Raw genomic sequence first — 24,861 nt, forward strand, 5'->3', positions numbered from 1 at the left:
TCAAAATTCATGTAATGTCTAGTTTTGTTTGTTATGAAAGCCATATTTTCCCTCTTCTGTTTCTTGCTCTTTGTTTACAACCTTTGCATTCCAATCATCAATAATTATCAGTGCATCTTGGTTACTTATTTGATCAATTTCAGGCTGAAGAAGTTGGTAAAATTCTATTTCTTTATCACTAACTTTACTGGTTGGTACATAAGTTTCAGTAGTAATGGTATGAACTGGGTTTCCTTGTATGCATATGGATATTATCACAGACAGCATGGTATTTTAAGACAGATGTTGAAATATTCTTTGTATACTTACCTGGCAGGGGAGATACCATGATCATGAAGGTGGTTTTCCCAGGATGAGGCTTATCCATGGCACTCCGGATGTGCTTACCCCTGCGATTTCCCCAAATGTGGGAAACTCGACTGCGTAATTTGTGTTTGTGGGGACTGCATTCGCGCTCTCCCCTTAAAAAAAAAAGAAATATTCTGTGTGACAATGACAGCGACACCATTCCTCTTGGACTTGTCATTCCTGGCATAGTAAGTCATATGAATGTGTGATTAAAAGTGGTCAATACCAGTTTGTTTCAGGTATCGGTCTTTATGCGCTCCATTTAATTTTTGTCGACTTCTAATTGTCCTTGCTTCAAACTTCATGCATTCCATATTATGATGATTGACAGGTGTTTGCAGCGGTCTCTTCTCTTGCCATCAGCCGATACTGAACGTCTCAAAAGTTGTGCTATGTGTCCTGAATGAGGACTGCATTCAGAAGGCAGCTCTTCCTCCGAAGTATTTTGGGTGCCGTCTGACCGAGAGGCTCATGACCTGGCACTCTAGCTAACAAGGGTCCACTGCTGTCCAAGAGGTTTTCCATGGACGTCATTTTCTTGCTGTGCAGTCCGTTCTTTGTCTGGAAGTTCTGCTGAAACCTGATCTCTTTGTGCCACCTTGCTGGCCTTTTCAACTCTGGTGACATAGCTTTCAGGACTGCAGCAATATGCGAGCCACCACAGTATTGAAAACGGACAAGTGGGGGGAAATCAACAGGAGACTTTAAACCAGTGGTTCCAAATTGGTGGGTCCCGACCCTTTGGGGATCGAATGATCCTTTCACAGGAGTCGCCCGATTCATAACAGTAGCAAAATTATGTTATGAAGTAGCAACAAAAATAATTTTATGGTTGGGGGTGTCACCACAACACGAGGAACCGTATTAAAGGGTTGCGGCATCAGGAAGGTTGAGAACCGCTGTTTTAAACATGACATAGTAGTTGACATGTGGTAGTCATTGAAATACAAAAAACTTAATAAAGTGATAAATTACACCTAGGAAATGTGATAACTTGGGTTTGTGGAATTTCTAATGAGTGGTGACAGTTTCATACAGAAATCATACATAGATAAATATGCCATCCGGGGTTCAGGGTGCTATGATAAAAATGAAGGAAATAGGCATTTGTGTGGGGGAAGGGAGACAGTGGACAAAATAATAATTTATAAATTATCAAGGGTTCAGGAGGGAGTGGGGAGTGGGGAGGGAGGGGAAAAAAGAGGACCTGATGCCAGGGGCTTGGGTGGAGAGTAAATGTTTTCAGAATGATGAGGGCAACTAATGTATGTATGGATTGTGATAGGAGTTTTATGAGCCCCTAATAAAATGATTTTAAAAAACCCAAAGTGATAATTAAAACTAAAAAATTGATGCATTTACCAAAGCAAACAGTAGCTATGACTATGGTTGATCTTTATATCTGTAATTATTTAAGGTATTTATATGTGTTTTTTATTTATTAAGTGTTTAATTAGGTAGTCTTTTAATAAGATGTTACCTATTTTATTATCTGTCCAAAAAAGTTGTGCTATCTTTAATGTTGGTTTGGTTTTTAAAAATTCCTTAATTTTTTGTTTATCTGGAAATATGACAAATCTCTGTCATATTTGTGGGACAGTTTTGTTAGGTATATAATTTCACCATTTCAGGAGATAACATATAAGCAAGAATCAATGGTGCTGAAGGAAGAAGTGCAAACTACTCTGAATGCATTAGCCAAAAACAAGGCTCCAGTAGTTGATGGACTACCCACAGAAATGCTTCCACAAGCTGATGAAGCACTGCTTGAAGCACTCATGTGTCTATGCCAGGACATTTGGAAGACATCTGTTTGGCCAACTGACTGGAAGAGATCCATATTTGTACCCATTCCAAGGAAATGTGACCCAACAGAATGCTCAGTTATAGAACAATCCCCTTCATGTCACATTCAGGTACAATGTTGCTGACGAGCATCCACAACGATTACAGCAGCACATTGACATGGAGCTGCCAGAGGTTCAAGCCGGATTCAGAAGAGGACATGGAACAAAGGATTACCAGAAAGATGCTTACTTGTGTTCTATTGTCCATGCCAAGGCATCTGACTGTGTGGGTCATACAAACTACAGATAGCCTTGCAAGAATGGGAATTCCAGAACACTTCATTGTGCTCCTGCAGAACTTGTGACAACAGAGCACACGTTTCAAATGCGGACAGGGATGTGTCCGGGTTTGTCCTCCCCCCATACCATTCCGTCTGCATGCTGGGAGAAGAGCGTGGTATCAGGATTGGAGGAAGGCTTAAGAACAATCCTCAGGATGCAGATGACCCGGCCTTGCTTGTTCAAAGTGAGAAGCCCTGGGAGCACTTGCTGATGAGCAGGGTCTGCAGCCTTCAGTATGACTTCAACTTGGTGTCAAGAAGACCCAAATCCTCACAACTCGATTGGCCATGATCTGTTTTAACATTAATTTTTGTATATGGCTCGTTTAGGCCTGGTCTTTGCAACTTCCCCCAAACAACATTTCCTTCCTAGGAGAAGATAGGGAGAAAGGCTGATAAATTATATGACACCATTGCAGTGATTGCTAACATGGTTAATGGTGATGGTAAACACTTGGGAATCTAACAGGGGATTTGCCCATTTTGACATTCTGCTGGGTATAAAGTGAGCCATCTCAGGCGTAGGAATGGAGAATTTCACTGCCATCAAAAGAAAAGAAGCTTGAGTGGAGTGTGTATTTTTTGATTCAGAGACAGAAAACTATGGAGGAACAAGAGGCCCAGCAACAGGACGCCTTGAGAGCAGCAGGCTGTCTGGAGGGATGACTGTAACCGTTTAGGATCATTCAAACCTTAAGCCGGCAGGCATCAGATTCCTATGCTGAGTCTAAACTTCAAAGTCAGCGAACCCAGGATTCCATTTGCTGACCCACTGCATGCTTGCTTCCCTGTCCACGCCTTCCAAGAACCAGCAATGGAGACAGTGTTATCAGATTTATGATTCAACATGAGAAATAGAACCAGACTTGGGATTGGGTCATTGTTAATGTGGACACACTAAGTACCCCACACCTCATATACGCCCCTAGAGGCCTAGACAGTTCATTCCACCACAGCTCACTAGAGTCCCCACCTGCTATGTCAGGTGCTTATCTTTCATTTCCAAATAAACTCTGCTTTCTACTAGCCCGTTTGTGGTCTGCGAGCCCATTCTTCAGTTTGAGAGACCAAGAGCCCCGGGCCACAGCAGAGCAGCTGCAACACTGTGACACCAGGGAGCAGCGGAGTGGCCAAGGCTTGGTAGCAGCAGAAGCAAGTGCTGGAGGCTCCCTAGCCCAGTGAGTGAGTAAAGTGGAGTGACTTCAGGCGGGAGACTTGCTTGTGGACTGGGGGGCCTTCAACTAAATAGAGGGGGCTAGGTTTGCTGATTAATGGAGCTAGAGTTGAACACCTTTTAGCTGAGGCTTATGATGGAATGGAATTCCTTCGGGGCATTTATTGGAAATGCTCAAAGAGCTTTATAACATTGCCCAAGCAGGGCAAGCTCAAGGAGCCAGGGGCCAGGAAGAGGCCTGCACGAGGGCATGGCGAGAAGAGCTGTCCTGGCCAAAGAACTGTATTCTGAACGTTTCTGATCCTGAATTGTAATCTGTTAACTTCTTTATTAAACCCCATAACCGTGAGTATTGCCTGTGAATTCTGTGTGGTCATCGCAATGAGTTCTTGAGCCAGAAAAGAAGCAGAGAGTGCTGTGGGAAGGATGGTTGATGTCAGAAAAGTGAAAGGTTTTCAGGACCCTGGCTCAAAGGAATAAGCTTTGGATTGATAGGAAATTTGATTCTCCTTCCCCTTTGTGATATTAGAGAGGGTTTTTGGGGGGGTGGGTTGGGGCAAATTAGCTAATTATCTCAGTACCAGTTGTTGAAAAGACTAGTATTTTACCCATGCAGTTGTTTTCGTAAGTTTTCATTTATGGAAGTCAAACTGGGATGAATATAGGCAAGTTCATAGGTTATAATTTCATTTTATTATAGGATTAATATAAATCAGGGTGTTAAACTGGTGGCCTGAGGACCTCTTGTGGCCCCCAAGGTAATTGTTTGTGACCTGCGATGCTAAATCGGTGGTGAGGTGGGTGTGGTAGGCCTGGTAGGGAATGATCAAGGGGAAGGTAACAAACAGGTATAGCTGAAACCCTGGTGGGGACGGAGCATGATAGTGGGACAGGAGGAAAATCAATGGAAATAGAGGAAAGAGCTAGGAGGCAAAGGGCATTTATAGAGGTCTAGACAATGACATGTACATATGAAAATATATATGAGGATGGGGAAATAGATCTATGTGCCTATAATTATAGGTTTAGTATAAAGGTGGTGGAAGGACCTTGGGCCTCTACTCAAGCACTCCCTCAATGCAAGAATACTTCTATTAAATTGGCATTCTTTGATGCTCACCCTCCCGACACAACCGCTGAAGCCAAAGCAGGTGAACAAGCAAATGTGGTGAAGAAAGCTGACGGTGCCCGGCTATAAAAAGATATAGCATCTGGGGTCTTAAAGGCTTGAAGATAAACAAGCGGCCATCTAGCTGAGAAGCAAAAAAAAAAAAAAACCCACATGGAAGAAGCACACCAGCCTGTGTGATCACGTGGTTCTGAAGGGATCAGATATCAGGCATCAAAGAACAAAATATCATATCATTGGGTGCACACCTTCATGATGTGATCGCCAAGGACAAATGGGTGCATAAGCAAATGTGGCGAAGAAAGCTGATGGTGCCTGGCTATCAAAAGAGATAGCGTCTGGGGTCTTAAAGGTTTGAAGGTGAACAAGCGGCCATCTAGCTCAGAAGCAACAAAGCCCACATGGAAGAAGCACACCAGCCTGTGAGATCACGAGTTGTCGAAGGGATCAGGTATAAGGCATCATCAGAAAAAAAAATCTTACCATAGTGAATGAAGGGGGAAATGCAGAGTGAAAATCCAAAGCCCATTTGTCAGCCACTGGAGATCCCCTGCAGAGGAGTCTAGGGGAGGAGATGAGTCAGTCAGGGTGCGATGTAGCACCAACGAAGAGTACAGCTTTCCTCCAGTTCTTAAAAGCTTCAACTATCATGATCCGAATTCTACCTTGCAAGTCTGGATAGAGCAGAGGATGTACACTGGTACAGATGGGAGCTGGAGGCACAGGGAATCCAGGGCGGATGATAACTTCAGGACCAGGGGTGTGAGGGGCGATACTGGGAGGGTAGAGGGTAAGTGGGTTGGAAAGAGGGAACCGATTACAAGGATCTTCATGTGACCTCCCTGGGAAACAGACAACAGAAAAGGAGGTGAAGAGAGATGTCAGACAGGACAAGATATGACAAAATAATAATTTATAAATTATCAAGGGCTCATGAGGGAGGAGGGAGCGGGGAGGGAGGGGGAAAAAGAGGACCTGATGCAAAGGGCTTAAGTGGAGAGCAAATGCTTTGAAAAGGATGAGGGCAAAGAATGTACAGATGTGCCTTACACAATTGATGTATGTATGGATTGTGATAAGAGTTGTATGAGTCCCTAATAAAATGTTATAAATAAATAAATCAGGGTGTCAAACTGGTGGCCTGTGGATCGCTTGCGGGCCCCCAAGGTAATTTGTTGTGACCCGCGATGCTCTGAAATAAAATGAAAATAGAAAAAAAATGTTATGAAGAAAAGAGCGCTTAGGTGAGATCAGGGCAACACCATACACACAATTCCCTCATTAATCCTTAACTACTGAAGATGAGTATACACGTGGCCCAGTGCCTTTCCTGGAGGCCTGTGGACATGTATAAATGTGCTGACTCAGTTCCGGCGACGTTTGGAAGTGATATATCTGCCACTCTCAGTGTCACTAATTTAAACAGATCCCAATGGTGAAAAGGTTAATTGGGAACATCGTCCTCAAGGCCTGGTGGGCCAGGATGTGCTCCACTCTCTCCTCCTCCCCGTTCATCTTCTCTTGTGTGCTCCCATCAGATATGTCCCTCTCCCGGAGCTGCAGATTCAATGCCGTCCTTTGAAATAAATTCTTCTTGGAAGAGGGACAGGTGTCTATGTAGTAGTTGGGATTGAGGCCAGTCCCTCATGGCCCGCGTTTTAATTGAGTTTGACACCCATGATATAAATGAAGCAAAGCCAGAAATAGGTGAATTTTCTGATATTGCCAGTAGATGGCACTAGCTCCTTAGAGGTTGTCCCTACTAGCTCCCTAGACTTTATATCCCTCCCTGGTTTTAATGAATCATAAAATGGAAACAGATTTTAAACTTTCTCCACTTGATAAGAATCCCTGGTGGTGCAAGCAATTGGCTGTTATCCCAAAAGCTGTAGCTCCCTGGAAGAAAACTGGCCGTCTGCGAAGATTACAACCTTAGAAAACCCTGTGGCACTTCTATTCTGGTAGCTGGCGAGTGAAGGCCTGGAGGCCATCTCTGTCTTACTCTGGCCACAGAAGGGAGGAGAATCGAACTCTTCACCAGTACAAGACCTGTTGCCACGAGGTCGAGGTCAGACATGCCTCTACAGACCATCCTTCTTTCACACTATTCTGACCACTTCTCCCATGACACTCTACTTCTCTGCTGGGTTCGTTGTAATGGCCACAGGGAACTCATAGACAGTGCACGATGCTCACAGTTACCGTGGATAACTAGGGAAGTTACCAGGTTATCACAAGTCAGGATCAGAAAACATTAAGAATATCCTTTTGGTCCACAGCAGAGCCTCTCCTCAGCCAGCAGCCAAGGCCCTCCCTTGTCCTTAGTCTCTCAGCCACTGGGTCTCCTGGCCTCTGCCCCTTGAGCCAGGGAGCCCACCTGCTGCGCTACCTCACAGTCTCACTATCTTGGCGCTGCCTCCCTGCTCTGTCTCATGGTCTCCTTGCCTCAGTCTCTTGTCTCTGTGTGACATAGCGTCTGCGACCTCTGACACTTGGGATTTGCAGCCTGCCCTTCAGGTGGTTCTTCCTTGATGCTCCCAGGAATCGATCACTTTTTTAAAATTAATCAATTTATTGAGAAGCTTTTACAAATCTTATAGCAATGCACCATTCAATTGTATTAAGCACACTTACACATGTGTTGGATTGCTAAATCTTCTAACCAGGGAGTGGCAACCAACTCAAAGGACCAATGGCCTCTATTAGTGTTTCGAACACCCTATTCACAGAGTCCCATTCAATCATTTGATGGGAGTTACAGAGACATGACTAGAAGGGCCCGCTAAGAGATTCGCTGTACCGCGCATAGCCACTATGAGTTGAAAATATACTTGACCTCACCTGAAAGCATTTTTTTTTTTGGAAAGCACTCTTAACTAAGTCCCATTTATTTTGTCCATTTTGTCTCTGGCTAACCTTTACCTTAGCTAATTTAGCATCGTAAATCTTCTTTATAGCTAGTGTGATTCCAGAGTTTTGTATTCTCCGGTGGCTGGGTGAGGTAGGAGGGGCGGTCAGGGTTTGGTCTCTAGACAACCATCTACCATGGCTGTCTCCCCTAGTACATTTGAAATACGGTTCAATTCTTAAATAGTTATAAAAGTGCTGCCTGTTCATTATAAACATGTGGAAAGTATAATCAAGCTGGCCTCAACTTTCCAAAGTCTAACAGAAATGTGTGTGCATCTACCACATGGTTGAACGACTTACAGGAAATGTCAGAGTCCTTAGCTCTTGGCTGCTTTAATTTTTGACTCAACCTACCAACAAAATTGCTTACAAATGTGTTAGACACATTGGACGTGTGTATGGATTGTGATAAGAGCTGTAAGAGCCCCCAATAAAATGATTTTTTAAAAAGAAAAGAAAATTGCTATTTCTTTCTTGAGCAGAACTTTTGAGTAATAGTTATATATTATTGTGATGAACCAAATCAGATCATTTCAGAGTAATTGAGTCAAGGAGAGGGGATACAGGTGAGCCGTTTGGGTGCCTCTGCCTCGATGCTGTCTTTTGGCCACATAAAGGCCTGCGTGTCTTGCCTGCCTTATCTTCCTTCCCATCCTCCAGGCCTCTTGGATGATAAAGCCTCTCCTAGGCAGACCTGGGAGGCTGGGGCGGGGGGAGGGGGGACGGGGCACAAATGCATAATTGTTCAACTAATGGCTGAATATTGTCAGTTCCAATTGCACCCCATCCCCCCCCACCCCCACCCCCCAGCTCTACTCTGCACACAGGAAGTTGCCAGGAGTCTGACTTGACTGTTAGGGACAAGCAAGCAGGCCCGCGGCTTTTGCTCACCACAGTGGAGTTTGCTTCCTTGGCCTTTCTCCCTGAGGCTTCTCGCCCTGCCCACCCTCTTCACCCGTGTACCTTGAACACCAGGGCCAGAATTCACTGAACACCCCTTTCCCCAGCACAGATCTTCCGGGGAGGGCGGAAGCACCCGGGAAAGCACAGCGAGGCCCGCAGGCCTCCTCTGTGTGCGGGGCTGAGGGACGAGGCTGTGGAAATCTAAAGCCCTGTCTTCTTTCAGCACTCTGGGAGCTATCAGCATCTGTCCGTCAGCAGCTCCAAGGAGGCAGGCAGGATGACCTGAATGAATTCAGGGCACTGAGCAGGGAAGGGCTCCCCACTTTGATGTGAGCCCCAGAGGTCAAGAAGGGCCAGGAGGTGAGGGCCAGGGGTAGGGGCCTGGAGACAATCTTCTCTCCCACTGCAGGCTTCTGAGAAGGAAGACGCCAGCCTGTCTTCTTCACCTCTTTCATCTCTCTTTTCTGGGGCCTTGCGGTTGCTCCAGGCAGATGGGATTTGGGCTCCTTGGTCCCAAACCTCAGCCTTTTTTCTTCCCAAGTGCTAGCTTGTCACCTGCCCAGTGATGTGCACCCAGACCCAGGAGAGCAGTGTTTCTGGAGGTGGGAGAGGCGGAGTAGGTTGGGGACAGGGGCCTAAGGACCAGGAGTGCTGAAAGGAGGGGTGAGGATAAGATCAGGGCCTCCATTTCATTTACAGTTGTATTTAAGGCACACATGTTATTGCATCATGCATGAAACACCTAATTCTGAGCATCAGACTCAGGGGACCCAAGGGCTGGAAGAGAGCCCACTCTCTGCTGGATGCTCAAGTCTGTCAATTACAGGAGCATGAGGCGGCCCAGCCTGGCGCTACATTCTTTCAGCTGCAGGGAAGGACTTTGGCCTTGGGAAGAGGAAATGAAAAGTACAGATAAGTCCAGACAGACAGACCGACCAGGGGAGAGAGGTGAGCAAGAGCCCTGGTGCCCCTGTGCCTCGCAGTCCTCGGGACTCACACCAGGGCCTCTTAGAGCCAGGCCTGAAGGCTGCCTGCTTAGGCACCCAGCCAGCCAGTCTGAACTTTCCCCTGTTTGACGTTACAGGCTTTTCCAGAAGACGGTCCCTGTTTCGCTCCCTCCTCTCTACTCCCAGAGTTAGAAACCAGGTTTCACCCTGTCCTCCTACTTGTCTGGCTTAGAGATGGAAAGAAAGCCATCCGTCTGTTGGAATCTGTGCTCTACCGGCTCCGGCCCTTTCTCTGATGCAGAGGGAGGGGGGCGTGGGGCGTCACCCTAGGGACCCAATGGTGATAGTGACTACAGTAGCCAACCTTTGTTACCCACACAGAGCCTCAAAAATGTAGTAGCTTCTTTATACTCACCAGTAATACCTTCCCCTTTGATACAAATTGGTTCTCGAAGACTTTACAGTACTATTTTTCCCTTTTTGTTTCCATTTACAAATGAGAATAATGAGGAAGTGAACTGACTTTTTTTTTTTTTTTCATTACGTTTTAGGTGAAACTTTACCCAGCAAATTAGATTTCACACTAATAGTTTTTACATGAATAGTTCTGTGTGTTTGGTTTCAAGTTTCATATTGTGTCTGCATCCCTGTTACTCCCCTTCTGTTTGTTCTGTTTCCATCTGTCTGATGAGCCTGGTGTCTTAGAGACCACAGAGAAGTCCTACCAGCCCTCTTTTCCACTTTCTCAGACCCCGAGCAGGCAGGGATGACAGCTTGGAGGAAAGAGCAAGGCCAGGCATGGAACACGAAGGAGTCTTTTCTTTTCTTTTAAAGGGTGAAAGAAAATTGTATCAAGTGTTTTATTTTTTGACTTCAAAGCCTTCTTTTTTTAACATTTTATTAGGGGCTCATACAACTCTTACCACAATCCATACATAGGCATACATCAGAAGGAGTCTTTTCTAATGGAAAGAGGATTCAACTGAGGGTTGGGAAATTTGGGTTCTGTTTTTTCATTCTGCCAATAGGCAGTTGTGTCACAATTTTTCTGGGCCTCAATGTTCTTGCTAGTATAATGGATGGGACGAGACAAATCCTGTGTTCTCTATATCTCTGTCTCTAGAGAAATAAAATAAGATCCTGCAGTCTCTATAGAGATAAAATAATCTCCAAGATCCAGATGAAACAATCATCCAAATCATTTTGATTATGCTGAGATTACCTGTTTGAGAGATAAAAACACACACAACCTCTTGCCTGATGCTTTCAAGTTCAATGTCTAAGAGAAGGTCACTGTAACACAGTGTGGATCTCTCTTTGAAGAGAAGCCCCCCAGAGCTGCTGTGGGCACAGGGCCTTACCATTCTGCCTGGCACCTCGGTGGGGAGAGAGGGCAGAGGGTGATTCCCCACCAAGGAGGAATAGTATGGTAGCAGCAGCAAGCTTCACTGAGCACTTAAAGTCTGAAAGGCACTGTGCTGGCGTTCTCATGCACTCCTCCCATCGACTCATGCCATAGCGCTAAGGACTGAGTTGTATCTACCCCAAATGCGCATTGGATGCTTAATCCCTATAGCCATACATGTGATCTAATGCATGTTCTGACCTTTCGTAGTACAACCTAATGGCTAAGGCCATAGCAGTGTGGGATGAATTCTAAATGTAATCACTTCTGGGTTATCTCAGGAGCAGCCTAGACCCGGCGACACAAACACCCCCACAGAGGGAAGACAGACACCATGTGAGGATCATCGACCTCACCAAGGAACCAAGGAATGCCCAGGGTTACCAATAAAGAATGAGTCCGGTTCCTGATTTGGATATTTAGCATCCAAAACTCTAAGGAAATTAATTTCTGTTCTTTAAAGCTATTCATTTGTGTGATTCGTTAGACAGCTAACTAAGAGACGTAGGTATTTCATAGATGAGGAGGTGGAGCTCGACAGTGCCTGGGGCGCACAACTGGGCAGAGAGAAGGGGACCATTTGGACAGCTGTTCTTATCCGTGGGGCTCTATTGCCTACAATTTCAGAAGCAGTCGTAGATTTCCACCAGCTTTTCTGTGGACTGGTGGGTCTCCCTATGGCACCATAGTCTGCTGGTCTAGGGCTGGGAAGAGAATGAAGAAGAACCAGAACTATGCTCATCTGGCTGGAGTTTGGGGGAGAAATTAGGTATCATGGAGTCAGTTCTGTTCAGCAGTCTCAAAGGTCAGAGTGGAACTGCCTCTGTGGTCTTCCATGACTGTAAACCTTTACGGGAACTGGAGCCTCGTATTTCTCCCATGGCTGCTATTAGGTTTAAACTGGTGGCCTTGCAGTTAGCTGCCTGGTGCATCGTCAGTACACCCCCAGAGCATCTATGAATGGAATTGACTTGATGGCAGTGAGTTTGCTTTCTGGTTTGTGGACAGCAGAATGAAACGCTGTCCATTCTCATAATAGTTAGATTTGAGCCCATTGGTGCACCCACTGTGTCAATCCATTCCACACAAGGTCTTCTTTGTTTGCTGACCCTCTACTTTATTAAGAATAATGTCTTTCCATGGGGTCTGGTCTCTCCTGATGACATGTCCAAAGTACATGACATGAGACTGTATTAATCACATTTCTCAGGCGCTTTCTGAGACAGATTGATTTATTCTTTCTAACTTTGCTAACACCGTAATCCAAATGCATCCATTGTCCTGCTGTCCTCCTTAGTCACCGCCCAGCGTTCGCGTGCCCGAGGCCATTCAAAATGCCATGGCCTCCAAGTGGCATCTTTACACTTCAACACTTTAAAGAGGTCTTGTGTGGCAAATTTGCCCAATGCAAAACATAATTTGATCTCCTGACTGCTGCTTCCCTGACAGTTGACTTTAGGAATTCATGTGATGATGAATCCCCCAAGCTATCTCACAGGTCTACGCTGAGTGGGCGCGAGGGGTGGGGAAGGCAGGTGTTTCCTGAAAGGTGTTCACCACAAATGAAGCTTCTGAGTCAGGAGTCTGGGGGAGGATGGTGACTAACACCCTGCAGTGATGCCGGTCTGGAACAGGGCCTGGAAACAGGCAGGTGGCTGGGAGGACCGCATGGACAGAAGCTGCTCAGGGCATATCCCCTTACGGAGTGTGGGGATCTGGGCCCCTGGAAGGGTGTGCGGTGGTTTGAAGGCAAGTGGCATGGAGCCACAGGGCTTTGGGGTTCTGTTTTTTTGGGGGGGTTCTGTTTTAAGATCCAGAAACTCAAGGTACTTTGGCTAAGGGAGTCCCCAGATCTGACCTCAATTCTTCTCCCTGTGCTAGATGAGAGGGGAGTTTTGCTCTGCTGCAAGCTTCCTTTCCCTCCCTTTCTCCATAGCAAGCTCTCTCAGCACCCAGAATCCATCACTCCTTCATCTCTGTGCCATTCAGGAGGCAGGAGTGCTCAGAGCTGGGCAAGGAGTTGAGGGAGAGCTGTGGGGCACAGGGAAACCGGGGACTCCATTCCCCAGTGCTGCCTTTTAGGATGGGAAGAGCATTGACCATTTACCCTGATAGGCAGCCTGTGTCTGCGACAGGGAATTAAGCTGTCCTCACCCCCCACTCCCAATAGTAATAACCCTGGGGGTGGGGCGGGGCACTTCTGTGACAAGAGCTGTCAGTGCACAGTTCCTGAAGAGGCCAGGCAGCTCAGGACACCTGAGGATGAGTGAGATCCAGGGATTTCGGGGTGTGGGGGGGGAGGGGTAAGTGGAACAGTGGCACCTTTGTGTGCACTTCCACCCAGCGCTGCTGGCAGACAGATCTCAGAGGGACCCACAGCCTGTTTGGCCTCCCCGTACTTAGACATGGGGGCTTCCCATGCACTGGGCCACCCCAGGCCCAGGCCAGGCCCTGAAGAGAGCCTCTCTGCCAGGCCTGGCGGGGATTCCTGGGGTTTCTTCCAGTGGTGGACTGATCATTGGCCATGCAGACAGGCACGACAGTCGTGATGAGGCAGGTAGCCTGGCACTGGTCATCTGTCTCTGCCTCCTGCTGGATGGCCGCCCATCCAGGGCACATGTTGGCAAGTGTGTGAGGCTGGTGGGGCACACTCTTGTGAACAGGACATCTGGGTGACTCCCAGAACCCACGGGTTGCCTGCTTATCTTGGGAGAATCCTAGCCTTTGTAGGAGCTGGGCCCTTAACCAGAATGCTGCAGAAAACCCCTGAGCCCAGACCTTCTCCCCACCTCCCATGGTCCTCTCAGTGCCATGGTCTGACAGCCCTCCTCCGGTCTGGCCCATCCTTGGATGGAGTTTGTGCTGGCGCAGAAGTTCTGGGGGCCTGAGCTTCTAGGCCCTGGACCCAGCCCAACGCATACCAAGACCATGAGGCAGGTAACTGTGGCCAGTTGGTGAGGCCAGGCAGGGTGGGGGACAGCTGCAGCAGCTGCACACAGACTCTCTCCCGAGAGTGCTCATTTAAGAGCAGCGCAGGGCATTATCTCAGCAGAAAAGCAGCGTGTCTGGAACTGCTCTCGGCCTCCTCGGGTTGCCTCATTAGTTTCCTGAGTGAAGGCCCTTATTGCTATTTCTCTAGCCAGCCCCTCCCTCCGACCTGTCCTGAGATCAGCCGGAATGGGCAACAGGCCAGGGTTGGGGGTGCTAGGAAGAGGGAGGTGTTTCTCTGACTCTGTGTTTGTTAGAGCCTAATGCGGACCTGGTGCCTTCCTTGACACCAGTATCTCAGGGCCTGGGGGATGCCTTGGAGACTTCTGGTGAGTCCCTTGGGACAGGACAATACTCCAGCACATCTTCTGATCAATCAATTGTCTATTGATGTTGTCTGAAACTGGAGATAGGCACTTGGAGGCAGCAACCCAGTTCCTGCACCTAAGGAATTTGCAGTCTATTTGGAAAGACAAAAATGGGATCGGGAAGCAACCGGAGTCGGTGATGAAATGTGGCCTTTCATCGTGAATCTATCTGATTGGTAGCGTAGAGGGGTAGTGTAAATCAGAAGACTCCTAACGAGAAGGACTGACCCACACTGGCTGCAACAATGGGCTCCAGCACAGGGACAGCTGCGAGGCTGGCCCGGAACTGGCAGTGTCTCGTTCTGCTGTGCATGGGGTCATTACGGGTTGCAACCGACTTGATGACACCTGACAATAACAACAACCTATCGGATTCATTCGCCCATCATCCAGTCCTCTAGCACTCACTGGACCCAGGCATCACCATGGGCAGTGGGGATACAAACATGAAGATGTCCCTTGAGCACTTTGCAAAGGATCCTTGTTTTCAGATGCACAGGCTCACAAGGTGAGAAGAAGTTTGTAGGAGATGGCGAACAAGGTGCTAGAAGACCACGCAGAAAATGCAGATTTGGTTTGGGTGGGTATGGTGGTTAGGGATTACGTCAACTGGGCACTGCTGGCTAAGAGTAAGGGTGGAACCTAAGCTATCAATCAAGTCGAAGCCTGGTGATACTTCCTAGGGGTTGTGGCTTCTTAAATAAGAGAAAGACTGAGTAGAGCTGATTTTCCTTTGGCCCTTTGCCTTCTGCTGGGGCTGGAGTCTGTGTCTTGTTCACTGATTTCCTGTTGTGTGGCCTGCTGATCTCCTGAACCATCAGTGGACTACTGACAGGGGATTCATCGTACTGAGCTCGGGATTCATTTACCTCTGCATCCACCAGCCTGTGGGCCCTCTCACCCTCCCACTGCTTCTACATCCAGCGTCCTCTTTATCAGCTTCCACAGCTACAGGAGTCAGGAGAAGCCTGACTTGAATCAAATTGGATTCATGTGCTTCTACAACTGTGTAAGCCATGGCTCTATATAATAGCAACCTCTTTCTATATACTCACACACGCAAGCGTCACTGGCTTTCCTTCTCCAGAGAAGCCAACCTAACACAGTGGGGGAAGAGGTGGTCTTAGATGGCATAAGAGTTCACTAGGTAGGGAGAAAGGAAGATCATTCTAGAAGAAAGAATGGAGTGGTTTTTAGGTGGGTCTGCAGATAATTTGGTATTACTTACTGGAGCATGCAGTCTCGGCAGGAAGGGTCACCACTGGAGAGGTAGTAAGGGCCTTGGGAACTAGGTGGAGGAGCTTGGACCCAGACCTTCGGGAAAGGGTGCATAAGGGTAGAAGTAAGGGCCAAGTGAGGGTGGGAGGAGTGGAGAAAGGGCATCACCTGGAAGTGGTTTCTTCTTGTTGATGCCAGGTGCCATGGAGTTCGTTCTGAGCCAGCAACAGAGTGAAACCCTGCCCTGAGCCTGTGGCTTCTCAGTGCTACTTCAACAGCAATACCAGGGGTGAGTGCATTTAAGGAAAAGAAATGGATGTCTATCTTCTCACAGTGTAGACAGGCACCCATTTTCTCTAAAAGGGAAGGCTCTCTCTGGTCACTCAGTGGACCCATCTTTTCCTCGGCGTCTCCTTGGCTTTCTTGGAGATCTCCGCTGGGCATCGACCTCCTGAATCCACGCTTGCTTCCTTCTCTTCTTCCTGTGCACTTCTTGATCTCATCGCCGATGGGATTAAGACGCTCTCCACACTAATATAGGCTCAACACAAGTTAGTCTCAAATGGGACTGTGTACACAGGAACAGGGGGATGGCTTTAAATACATACTATGTGTGTGTTGATGGGGAGGGATGGGGCAGCGGGGATGGAGGCACAATTCAATCTATATCGGGCTGAGAACTGTGGGAGACGAGACCAGGAAGCTTGAGTGTCCTTGACTATATTCTCAGCTGGTGTCTAAAGGACAAGCCCATGGGATTACTGTTTCATCGTTTAGACTCAGCAGCAGCAGGCAAGCCGTCTCCCACAATGTTAAAACACCCCCCAAAGCCCCTATCTTTGGCCATGCTTCGCCCAAACAGAGCCTGTGAGGGTCTACTGGCCGGTGGGTGATTCTTGGGCTTCCCAGGTGATATTTACTCTTTGTACCTCACAGGACAGCTCCCCTCAAAGGCTTGGTCTGGGCAGACCACTCATAGACTGCCCTGTGGAGTCTTTGGCTGCAGCCAGAATCTCACAGAGGATGATGTATCTTGCTGCTTCCTCTTGAGCTCTAGTTGGAAACCTTTGAGAAAAAAGCACTGAGCGACGGGTTTCCTAGGCCCTGATTTCAGAACTCAGGTCAAGAATCCACATGACGGGGATCAAGCTCCAAAATATCATTGCCTGGCTAAGTGATCCCATAGCCAAAGTACCATAGTAGAAATGTACTTTCTTACAGTTGAGGAGGCCAGATGTTTGAATTCAAGGCATGGTTCTGAGGGAAGGGTCATCTGGTCCACTTCTGCTTCTAGTAGCTGCCAACAATCCTTGGTGTTGGTGAACGCTTGTCTGCTTCCCTGTTTCCTCTGCAGGCATCTCCTCCTCCTCTGCTCTCATAACGCAGAAACCATTAGGTTTAGGATCCTTCACAAACACAACAAAAGAAACTCCGTATTTTAAAACTGGATGATATTTACAGGTCACAGGCATTAAAAGACTTCAACACATACTTTGAGAGACACAAGTCAATCAATATCTCTCTAGTGCTTCCCCGTGTGTCTGTCTCTGCCTCCCTTCCCTCATTCTCTGTCTCTTTGGGCAGCCATCTCTGGGTGTCTTCCCTTGGTGTTAGCTTCTTCTCGCTCCTCTGGGCGGCGCTGCCACCCCACCTTCCTCTAGTCGCCCCTTTGTCAAGCTTCAATGGGTAGAACACCCATCTTAGGCGAGGCTCAGCAGCACCCTCCAAGATGCAGGCGTGCCAGGGAGGGGTGGTCAGAGGACAGGTGCACACTGTCCCACCTCCTCCTGCTCCCTTCATGTGAGAGAAGGAGAGAGGTGTTAGTGCACCCCCTGGAGCCCCACAAAACTTATGAGGTGGCAGAGGTTAGGCAGAGTCAAGGAGAGGGAGGGAGGCTCTTATGTGGCAGGACACCACAGATCACCGTGGTGGAAACACCAGGGCTGGGACTTGAGTGGGACAAGCGAGGGGCCTGACTTGCCTCCCCCTAGTCCTAACCCCAGGGAACCCCACTCCCCTGGAGGGTCCCTACTTGACACACTCTACACGCAGCTAAGAGCTCTACAGGCTGAAAGGTAGTGTTAGCCTCTCTCGATCTCCACCAAATAAACATATCATCTAAGTACAAACTGTCTGTGTTCTGCACATTTCTTTTTCGATGGTTACCACCCCCTGTCACCAAGTGGAGTCCAACACATGTCGACCCTGTCTAGGGTGTTTCTGAAGCTGTCAATCACTACACGAGCAGATGGCCTCTCCTTTCTCCTGTTGAGCCGCTGGTAGCTTTGAGGTTAGCAGGACAATACTTATTCAACAGTGCCAGCATGGCTCCTTCAGTGGTAACAGGTATAAAAATACACACGTCTTACAAAATATTAATCAATTCAATAGTTTTTACATGTAGAAGTCAATGACATGATGTTCACCATGCTGTGTGGCAGTCATTACCATTAGCCCTTCCCCAAGTGATTCCACCCCATTGACAGAAACTCAGTGCCCGCTCTAAGGAATGCCCCTGACCCTCTCCCGTCCACCCTTGGTAACCATGCAGCACTATGGCCTCTCTACACTTGCCGATGTCATGTAAATGGGACAATATGATATTTATCCACTTGTGCCCTATTCCTCTCGGAGTAATGCTTACAAGACCCATCCTTGTTGAGGCAAGCATCAGGACTACATCATCATGGTGGCTGAGTAATATTCCTCTGGATGCTTATTTTGCTTATTCCTTCAGGTGTTGATGGACGTTTAGCATGTTCACACCCCGTGGCCACAGTGTACAGTGAGCTCCTGACCTCAGTTTAGCTGCCGACACTGAGCTTCCCCATCACTTCTCCCCGCCGATGCAGTCAGTTTGATTACTGTGTATTCCATCCAGACAAGTCTACATGTACAGTCGCTACTGGCATTTTTGGGAAGGGGTATTTGCAATGAAGAAGTTGTGAATTATGTTCTCCAAAAGCATTTGTTCAAGTCTTAAGCTGCTGGTATCCAAGAATATGACCTTTTTCAGAAAGAGGGTCTTTGAAGGTGTGATCACTTAATGTGAGTATACTGGAGAACCGAACCCAAATCAAACCAGTTGACTCAAGGAGACCAGGTATTGCAGAATAGAACAACTGCATAGGGCTCTCAGGGGGTGTCCCTTTGGAAGCAGATCACCAGGCCTCTCTTCTGAGGCACCTCGGGGTGTGTTTGAAATGACAGCCATTCAGTTGGTAGTCAAGCACTTCCCCATTGGCATCATCCATCAACTCCCATATGGAGAAGTGCGATCCAAATTCCATCTGCTTGGCATCTTTATAAAAGAAGAGATGAGACTCAGAGACACATAGAAGGAAGGCAGTCATGCATTTATGAACCAAGAAGCTCCCGGGACTGCCAGAAGCTAGGAGAGACATGAAAGGATCTGCCATTCAAGCTTTCAGAGGCAATACGACCCCACTGACCCTGTAAATTCATCCTTCTAGCCTCACTTCCTGGGGCCATACATTTCTGTTCTTATAAGCCACCATAGGAAACGACTACATCCACCCATGGCCTCTCTACACCCCTGTCCCTATTTGACTTGTTCTTGGCACCACTGTTGGTCTGTGCTTGGCCAACGCCCCCTTCATTCAGGCCTCAGGTCCTCTCAGAGAACCACCGCTAATCCCTCTGGATGACTTCAGGCTTTACCCTCCTTGGTGTGGCCTAGTGGCCCAGAACTTGCTCTCCTGCTGGTGTCATTACTGAAGTGAACTTGGTGTGTTTGTGTCTCCCACTTGTGTCCTCCCTGGAGTCGGTCAGGGCCCATTTCCTGAATATATCCATCACTAAGTTGGCTTACAGAGGCTATGCCATTGGAAAGGGTCCCTGGATGGTGCACATGGCTAACACCTGTGGCTTTTAACCAAAAGGTTGGAGTTTGGAGTCCATCAAAAGGCACTTTGGGGGAGGGTGTTATTTCTATCTCCACAGGGAAAGAGGGACCAGACTTCAATCCAGTACTCAAAGATGTGAATACAACATGCCGGCATGGAGTGGGGAACCAGTGGAGAGATCTGAGGGGCCAGCTGCTACATGGACACCTGCCCCTCCCCCCCAGAAGAATTTATTTCAAAGGACGGCACTGAATCTGTAGCTCTGGGAGAGGGACATATCTGATGGGAGCACACAGGAGAAGATGAAGGGGGAGGAGGAGAGAGTGGAGCACATCCTGACCCACCAGGCCTTGAGGACGATGTTCCCAAATAGAGCAGCCAGTCCACAGACAGGACCACTTGGTCAGTCCCACTATGAGACACGATGTCCCTCACTGACTCATAGCTCTTCAGGAGACAATACCGGAGACACAGTGTGGGAATTACGCCCTATCTGATCCTGCCACACTGAGGCAAGACACTAAGGGGGTATACAACAGAACAGCAAGGGAATGGAGCGGCGAGGTCCCCAGGGAATGCTGAAGGTGGACTTGGGGGCCAGGGTGTGGTGCCCCAACAGACTGCACTGGAAAACACTCCTAAAGGTCAACAAATAGTCCTTGAACTAACTATAAGTTTTTCTTTCTTGTTGTGTTTTACTGTTGCTGTTGTTGTTATTTTGTTGTATATTGTTGCTTGCTTTTGCTCTGTCTTGTTTTTGTGCATGTTATTATCTCCGCAGGTCTACCTAAATAAGATAGGCTGTATGAACAACCTATGTTTTGCCTCACTGTGGCAGGTTCAGATCGGGTACAATTCCCACACTGTGTCTCTGGTGTTGTCCCCTATAGGGCTATGGGTCAGTGAGGGATGTTGTGCCTCATAGGAGAAAACACCGGGACTGACAGTTCTGGGGGGCATGGGAGAGGGAGAGGTGGGGGAAAGGTAGTGGTGTTAACAAACCCATGGACAAGGGAACAACAAGTGATCCAAATCATTGGTGAGGAGGGTGTAGGAGGCCTGGTAGGGTATGATCAAGAGTAATGTAACCAAGAGGAATTACTGAAACCCAAATGAAGACTGAGCATTATGGTGGGCCAAGAGGAAAGTCAAAGGAAATAGAGGAAAGAGCTGGGAAGCAAAGGGAATTTATAGAGGTCTAAATAAAGGCATGTACATATGTAAATATATTTATATATGAGGATGGGGAAATAGATCTATGTGCATATATTTATAGGTGTAGTATTAAGGTAGCAGAAGGACATTGGGCCTCCACTCAAGTACTCCCTCAATACAAGAATAATTTATTCCATTAAATTGGCATTCTATGGTGCTCACCTTGCTGACACAACCACTGAAGACAAAGCAGGTGAACAAGCAAATGTGGTGAAGAATGCTGATGGTGCCTGGCTATCAAAAGATATAGCATCTGGGGTCTTAAAGGCTTGAAGGTAAACAAGTGTCTATCCAGCCCAGAAGCAACAAAGCCCACATGGAAGAAGCACACCAGCCTGTGTGACCAGGAGGTGTCAAAGGGATCAGGTATCAGGCATCATCAGAACAAAAAAACATCTCATAGTGAATGGGGTGGGGAGTGCGAAGTGGAGACCCAAAACCCATTTGTAGACCACTGGACATCCCGTTACAGAAGGGTCTTGGGGAGGAGATGAGCCAGTCAGGGTGTGATGTAGCAATGATGAAACATACAACTTTCCTCTAGTTACTAAATGCTTCCTCCTCCCCCACCATCATGATCCCAATTCTACTTTACAAATCTGGGTAGACCAGAGGATGTACATTGGTACAGATAGGAACTGGAAACACAGGAAATCCAGGGCGGATGATCCCTTCAGGTCCAGTGGTGTGAGTGGCAATACTGGGAGGGTAGAGGAGGGGTGGGTTGGAAAGGGGGAACCAATTACAAGGATCTACATGTGACCTCCTCCCTGGGGGATGGAGAACACAAAAGTGGGGGAAGGGAGACGTTGGATAGGGCAAGATATGACAAAATAATAATTTACAAATTATCAGGGGATCATGAGGGAGTGGGGAGCGGGGAGGTAGAGGAAAAATGAGGAGCTGATGCCACGAGCTTATGTGGACAGCAAATGTTTTGAGAATGATGAGGGCAATGAATGTACAAATGCGCTTTACACTATTGATGTATGTATGGATTCTGATAAGAGTTGTATGAGCCCCTAATAAAACAACTTAAAAAACAAAAACAAATGGTAACTTGGAAGAAAGATCTGGTGATCTCTGTGTTAGTCCGGGTAGACCAGAAAAACAAATCCATAAACACGCATATGTGTATGAGAGAGTTTTATATTAAGGGCAATTGTACATTAAGGAAGCATCCCAACCCAGTCCAGTCTAAGTCCATAAGTCCGATATTAGCCCATATGTCTGATACCAATCTATAAATCCTCTTCAGACTCACGAAACACATGCCATGGCGCTGAATGCAGGAAGATCACAGGCCAGTGGGTAGAAAGTCTTTGGATCCAGTGGCATTGTTAGCACCTCAGCGCTGGCAGGCGTCTCTATGCGGATTCTCCAGCTTCAGAGGTCTGGTTGCATAAGGGTAGATCCATGTGGCTTCGCCAGCCATGGGCACTAACGTAGTGCCATGTGTCTTGTCAGCTGCAAGCAATGTCTCCCAGGGAGACATTGTACAGAAGGAGATAATGTCTCCTGCCTCCAAGAAGGAATAAAGTAGTTCCCAGAATTCTCAGAAGAAGGCCACACTCGCACGGAGTCCTCATTGGTTATATCTTGATTGACAGGCTAGACTCCACCCCTTCACTCAGAATCCTCTCAAATTGACACCAGATTCTGTAACTACCACAATCTCCTTCTGAAAAGTCAGCTACTGGAAACCCTGTGGTGCCCGAGTCTCCTCTGACACACCCAGGGTGGCCAGGAGTCGTGGTTGATGTGAAGGTAGCTGATAACTGTTACACCATTTTGTCCCCTCTACCACATTCTTTCTGTCAGAGAAGGCAAAGCCGGACTGGAGAGGGGATCAAGCAGCCTGGCACCTCTCTGGCATTGCTAGAACCTAGGTGTTCCCTCTGAAACATGCGCTTCCTTCTCTGGTCCCCCTGCCTGCTCGGGGCGGGGCTTGCTGTGCTGATACTGATTTCCATGTGCATGCTGGGGTGTGGCTGTTGGGGTCGGCCTGGGATTTATAAACACCGAGGTTTAACCAGCGTTGTTGAGCACATTACCTACCTCACGCCTGAAGGTATTTTGGGGGATGTACTCATCCAAGAAGGCATGTGAGAGGGTCTTCAGGATGCTGCCCATCTTTCTCTCTGCCATTGACTCCAAGCTGACCAAGTGCTGGCATGGGCGTGGGCATGCAGGGAGGGCACTGGGGGAACCGGGTTTAATGAGGTGAAACATCTCTTCTAAATGACACAGAGGGCGGACAGTTTGTGTGAATTCTAACCTCCCCAGTCTGCCTTACCTTTCATTGGCTTTAAACGAGGAGTTGCCTCCTTCACGCAGAGGAACCCACTGCAGACCTGGAGCAGGGAGGGGCAGGCGATGCTCTGCTGCACTGAGAAGACAGAGGGCCAGGGAGAGGGTGTCAGGGTATAGAAAGCAGCCCCACACATCCCTGGTCTCTGGAACAAAAGGGTGGCACTTGGAAGGTATCACTTCGAGTCATGGACTGTAAACCTGGGGTCATGGAAAATAGAAATTCCCAGTCCCCATCCTCGGAGTTTCTAGTTCGGTAGGTTTGAGTGGAGGCTTGAGTATTTGAATTTGTAAAAAGTCAAGTTTAGCAGCACTGTCTTGGAGCACAAGGTAATGTCACCCAACAACGGAAGTCCGCTGTTCCCTGGGGTGGGAAAGTGCAGCTCTCAGTGAGCATCAGCTCCAGTCTCAGGTGTCCTCAAGCGCCAAACACCAGGCTAAGTGTGTTCCAGACGCTTCTCATTGGGCCCTCCAAGCAAACCTGCAAGGTGGATGACGCTACCTATGCTTTGAAAATAGCTAACTTCCACCGAGTCTGCCACGACACGTGCACAATGAAAGGAAATGCTGGGTCAACCTCGTGATCAGTTGAGGATTTGACCATTGCGATCCAAAGGGTTTCAACGGCTGATTTTAGGAAGTAGATCACCAGCCCTTTCTTTCCTTTTTAAAATCATTTTATTGGGGGCTCATACAATGCTTCTCACAATCCATCCATACATCCATTGTGTCAGCATATTTGTACATTTGTTGCCATCATCATTCTCAAAACATTTGCCTTCTACTTGAGCTCTTGGTCTCAGTTCCTCATTTTTTCCCCTCTCTCCCTGCCCCCCTTCCTCATGAACCCTTCATAATTTATAAATTGTTATTATTTTGTCATCCAATGTCTCCTTTCACTCACTTTTCTGTTGTTTGTCTTGCCAGGAGGGGGTTATATGTAGATCCTTGTAATGGGTTTCCCCTTTCTATCCCACCTTCCCATCACCATCTCGATATCGCCACTCTTACGACTGGTCCTGAGGGGTTCATCTGTTCCGGATTCCCTTTTCCCCTAGATCTTATCTGTACCCGTGTACATGCTCTGGTCTAGCCAGATTTGTAAGGTAGCATTGGGGTCATGATAGAGGGAGCGGTGGGAACATTAAAGAACTAGTGGAAAGTTGTATGTTTCATTGTTGCTACCCTGCACCCTGACTGGCTCATCTCCTCCATGCAACCAGGGGATGTCCAGGTGCCTACAAATGGGCTTTGGGTCCCCACTCCACACTCCTCCTCATTCACAATGATATGATTTTTTGTTCTTGGATGCCTGGTACCTGATCTCACTGACACCAAGGCCTTTCTTCCTAGTCCATTTTAGCTTCAGTTGAAACCTGATCAGCATCACTGTTGTTGGGTGTCCCGGAGCTGATTTTGACTTGTAGTGACCCCTTGTGACAGAGAGGAGTTATGCCATAGGGTTCTTTTAGCTGTGACCTTTATGCAGCAGGCCACCAGGACTTTCGCCTGGTGTGGCGGTGTGGTGATGTGGCTCAGTGAGTTCTATTCACCAACCCTTGGGTTAGATGCTAAGCACTTAACTGGTCATGCCACTGGGGGCTCCTTGTTTAGCATCAGAGCTACAGACAAGTCTCCCCTGACAGGTGGCTAGGCATAAGATGCACTGACTAGGAATCAAACCTGATCTACCACGTGGACGGTGAGAATGCCACCACTGACTACCCAGGGTGCTCCCTAGAGTACAAACCCAAATGAAACTGTTGTCAAGGGGATTCCAACTCACAGCAGCCCTTTAAAGCAGAGCAGAACTCCCCCGTGGCTTTTGGGACACTGTAAATCTTTTAGGTTACACACCGTTGAGCCTGTTCCTACTCATAGTGACCCTGTGCACAACAGAGTGCAACAGTGCCCGGTCCTGTCTGAGCCCATTGTTGCTGCCCCTGTGTCAA

At 47.8% G+C, this 24,861-nt stretch overlaps 1 non-coding gene across 1 annotated transcript; it reads left to right on the forward strand.

The window, feature by feature from the left end:
• Positions 1 to 301: 301 nt before the first annotated feature.
• LOC142423693 (U1 spliceosomal RNA) lies at positions 302 to 464 on the forward strand. The gene has a single exon (XR_012779296.1). It is a non-coding gene; the product is annotated as a U1 spliceosomal RNA (small nuclear RNA).
• Positions 465 to 24,861: the final 24,397 nt, after the last annotated feature.

Source organism: Tenrec ecaudatus, chromosome 12 (genome assembly GCF_050624435.1).
Source record: "Tenrec ecaudatus isolate mTenEca1 chromosome 12, mTenEca1.hap1, whole genome shotgun sequence".
Taxonomy (NCBI): Eukaryota; Metazoa; Chordata; class Mammalia; order Afrosoricida; family Tenrecidae; genus Tenrec; species Tenrec ecaudatus.